Source organism: Triticum urartu, chromosome 3 (assembly GCF_003073215.2).
Source record: "Triticum urartu cultivar G1812 chromosome 3, Tu2.1, whole genome shotgun sequence".
NCBI classification, from domain to species: Eukaryota; Viridiplantae; Streptophyta; class Magnoliopsida; order Poales; family Poaceae; genus Triticum; species Triticum urartu.
The window spans coordinates 574,412,768-574,417,599 of record NC_053024.1 but is presented as its reverse complement, the minus strand read 5'-3'; the positions used below and the strand labels follow the sequence as shown (position 1 = coordinate 574,417,599).

Here is a 4,832-nt window from a genome sequence, read left to right as displayed (position 1 = left end):
TGAGGTCTAGGTTCCTCAGTCGATCGCGACACCTGGGACGGCAGTCGAGCGATCGACAGATCCGGCTCGAACACTACAAGAAATATGTCAACTTGTGACCCTCACTATTGGCCGCTGAAAGGTCATAGTTTTTTATTTGCGACTTTTTTTGACCAAAAACAGAAGGTCAAAAGCTGGCGGTCGTAAACTGAAATTAGCGACCTTCTGTAAAAGGTCTTTGGTTCCATGACCAAATTTTTGGTCACTAGCAGCCTCCCAGACCACGTAGGCATCCAGCGTGACAAGCTGATGTGGCACAAGAATCAGCCCAGTCCAATTCGATGTTTATATGGGCCGAGCCCATTAATTCAGCCCATTTATATTTTTTCCCTATGAATTTTCCCTATGAATTTTTTTGTCATTCATGAACCAAGCCCAACATTGCAACCTTTTTATATTCACAATTCGGCCTTTTTATATTCTAGGTCGTGGCCTTTTAATATTCAATTTCTTATTATTTTCGCCCTTCTCTAGTGTGTTTTTTCCATTAAATAAATAGCTCCAGTCCAACTTTGTTTGGGCCATGGCCAATTCAGGCCGAGTACTATTTTCCATATGAAGTAGCATGTACATAATTTTCATAATCTTCATGTCATTTAAAGCAGCATGTACACAGAGAATACAACATTTAATTACACAGGAATACATCATCTACACAATTTGCCTTAACTTACTACTACATCACATTGTTCCAACTCGCATTAGCACATGTCATGTGCTCCAGATGCAACAACTTGCCTTCATATAAGAACACTCCAGTTCTATCTACTCACCCCCATTCACATGCAACATAAGAAGCATAGTGTAGAACGCCATCTTAACCACATCCGCAGCACCATAAACTGGTGTAGAGCGAGAAGCTTCAGCAAGGAGGCATAGGCTCCACCCTTGCGTCCAGTGGCACCTGCAGGGAGGGAGAGAGACTGAGAAGCAAGCAAATAAAACACTGAAGTTCAGGGCAACCAAGCTCATGCTAGTGATCAACCAAGCAAGCAAATAAAGCAGCTAGTAAAAAGCAAATTAGTTGCTCACAACAAAAGGTGGATAAATCAGTGGGATCTTTCCTTATCACTAAAATTAAAAATTTGAGCACACCAAAAATTGATTCTGTGTCATAAGATGATCCTGAGAGTGCAGCACCATGTTACCATCTCTAAAGCTGATTAGCCAGCAGCAAAAATTGTGTAACATATGTATAACCATTGCAAACAACCTTAGCAGAATAAGCAGAACAAAATTTCATGTAAAATCTTGGTATAACCAGTAGATTATCCCCTAACAGAAGCTAATTAGGCTCCAATACACAAGGCACAGCAAGCAGAGACTAAATAAGCCATGGCATGAAACAGAGCATGGTATTACAGTAGCTCAGAGATGGAGCTAGAGGTAGGAGATGGACTCACCGGAGAGGAGGTTGTAGTCAAAGCCGCACACAGGCGCCGGCGCCGGCGCCGGCGCCACCGTCACCCTCTAGAGGAGACGCTGCCGCTTCATCGACAGACTCATCTGGTACAAGGAGATCATCAAAATGCATCACACACATGATCATCAAAACGCAGCAGCAGGAGCAAATACAAATTTAGCCCACCATGAACAGGGGCGCTAGGCAATCCAGTAGTAATGTCATATATAGGTAGTAATAACAGGACCTTAGATAATTAGTTTTCGTTCTTACTGACACACAAGTTGACAGAATGTACTCAATATATTCTAATAAAAAGGATTGGGAGCAGAGGGAGAGGGAGGTGGAGATGGACGTGCTACCTGCTGCTGCGATGGTGCCTCTTGGTGGTCGTGCTTGAGCTCCTCCTCCTGATGCTGCTCACTAACCTGCAGGACAAACAAGACCATGGGTGAGCTGCAGCACAAGCACATACAAGAAGTGAAGGTATGGAGAAGAACGTAGAAGAAGAGAGGTGCTCTGTCCTCCTCCGTCCGTGCCCCTCCTCCTCCGTGCCTATGTCGAACAACTTCCATTCGTCGCTTGCGAGCACCATGCGCCTTGGTTGGCCATGAAGCCCTTGTCCTCTGCTGCACGGATGAAACCCAAAGTATCAGTACAACTACACTGGCACATAGTACAGACATGGTATCACAGACATTCTCTAATTGACTAGCACCCAAATATATATACATGCACCAGTTGAGAAAAATCATGACTTGGACAGTGTATTAAAGAAAAATGAGTGTTCCATGCACACCAAATCATTCAAAAAACTAACTACACTACTGCAGTTCTGAACAGCTATCGGTGCATCAACAAAATATGGAACAAGCACTGCATGACAACTAGAATATATATATATATATATATATATATATATATATATATATATATAGCACTCGACAATGAACAGTTATCACAGAGAACAAGATACCAAGAGATGAATGATGGCACTCAAATTCTAATCTCACATAGATAAAATCCATTGCCATAGTAACAGGCACTGTGCATGATTCAGAAGGGGGGTTCCTAGAATAAAATAGTTGAAACGGGGGATGATTCTATTTTAGAGCTAAGTAGGTAACAGCATATACTTAGAAGGGGTGATAAACGAACTGAATTTAGGATACAGTGCCATCTTTTACTCTCAAGTAACGATAGCAAATGTTGTTTGAAGATTTGTATCTACAGAATGTTGTGTGGAAATTGTTATTGCTGCAGATGAATCCTATATATTATTGTATATATACTCACTAAGTTACAGTAGTTGTGGTGCAGTGTGCAGGTTATTTTAGAAGATGCCACGTGCAAATTCTTATCTCTGTAGGTGATTCTCAATAATTGGCATCAAGTGAGATCCCGTATGCACAATCTAGTCCTACCTCCGTCGATTTCGATTCAATGCATCTGATTTCTATGCCCAAGCAGCTCATAGATTCAATACAATCAGTCATCCGGCTAAGCACACGATGCATCCAAATCTACCGGAGTTAAGCACTAGTGACGATTCCTCCCAAATAAACGGTGGAACAGGGATATATTTTCTTTGTTGGATGATTGGGCGAAACTGGGATCTAATTCGCCGAGCCAAAAGGCGTGAGCTACCTGTTTTCTCCAAGACGGGACGGGACTAAACTAGAGGCTTTCCCCTTCCCGATTCCACGAGGACCCAAGCCAGATTAACAATTCGGTGGCGTTACTAGTAGACGAGCGCGGAATTCGAGCAAGCAGGAGCAAGAGGAGGCGGGAAGGAGGCGGTACGTAGGGTAGGTGGGTACTGCGAGCTCGTCGACGTCGATCTTGACGAAGAGGGCGTCGGCGAAGCGGGAGGCCATCTCCTTGAGCGGGCTCGATGAAGCGGCAGGGCCCGCACCAGGAGGCGGAGAAGTCGATGACCATCTGCCGGGGCAAGCGCAGCAGATTAGCAAGGTCCGTCAGATCCGGAGGAGCACGCTGCAGGCAGGGGATTGACTACTCGTAAGGAAGAGGAGGAACAGGACGGACCAGCTTGGACGCGTTCCGGTGTTCCTCCCAGTGCTTGTCCCAGGCGGGCTTGGAGTGGACGGCGGCGACGACGGAGTCGAGGTCGTCGCCGGGGAGCGGGGGAGGGGTCCACAAGGACGACAGGAAGGAGCCCATGGTTCCTTGGCTCTGTCCGCGCTTGTCTGTCTCGACTGTGGGGAGAGAGGCGGATGGGGAGACGACCGACCGCGGCCTCCGAGGACGACGAGGCCGCCGTCGTCGCCGCGGACGCAGCCACCCGCGAGGGCGGCCGGCAGGTGACGCGGTGGGCGCCGCTGCGGGACGGGGAGGAGGTGGCGGCGGCGAGGAGCCGAGGGAGGAGGAGTGCGGGTGAGGAAGGAGGAGTGCGGCTGTGGGTTAGGGTTTGGGTGGTTGGGCTGCGGTTGGGTGAGGGGGTGAGGGCTGTCGTTGGATCCAGAAGCATCCGACGGTGGTTGATGTATGATCCGCGTGATATACCTATGGACCAATCAGAGCGCATCAAACAATTTGAAGATTTTTTGACCATATAAATTGATCATGATTGATTACATACAAATTTTTCATTTTATTTTTCAATGCTAAAAATGAGTTTTTTTTGTGAAAGACCTATCAAATATTTGTTCAAATGATGTCATATTTTACACAAGTTTACATCTTAGATTGTCAAACAACATTGAGAAAGGGAGTTTTTAATTCTTTTGCATGAAAAAACAATTTTCAATTTTTTGAGTGCCCAAAATAAGTTTTTTTGTGAAGGCCTTACCATATATTTGTTGCAAAATTGTATCAAATCAATTTTCTAAAATACTAGGCCATATATAATGCACAATTGACCAAATGGTTAGGTGTCAAAAGTTTCGATGCACCTCTCATGAAAAAGACAAACTTTCGTCGATTTAGCAGAAAGCGGGTAAATTTATACTGTAGCTGCCTCATAGTTTGCTCTTTATTTTTTCCAAAAATCATTTCTAGGTAAATAAGTATCTATTTAATCATAGAAACACAAAAAAAAATCAAGATTCAACCACTATGTAGGAATGGTCATGCCCGCCGTTTTGACCCCATCTTGAAACGGGCATAAAAATTTCAAAAAAAAATCAAAAAATTCGAAAACCTTCGCATTGTGTCATTATGTATAACCAAGCTTCCAGTAAAAATAACAAAATTATAATACGGTAGTTATTTTAAAAAAATGTTTCTAGAAACGAGCTATCATGTGTGGAGATCAATGTCTTTCAAGCCAAATGATCAATCTTATGGCCATATTCATGACATAGTTTGTTAAAATGATCTCATATTGTGCACAAGGGTACATATTGGAATGGCAAACAATGTTGCCTAAGGG

General features: G+C 44.2%; 1 pseudogene; it reads right to left on the bottom strand.

The window, feature by feature from the left end:
* Positions 1–607: 607 nt before the first annotated feature.
* LOC125545101 lies at positions 608–3,905 on the bottom strand (annotated as a pseudogene).
* Between the last annotated feature and the right edge of the window lie 927 nt (positions 3,906–4,832).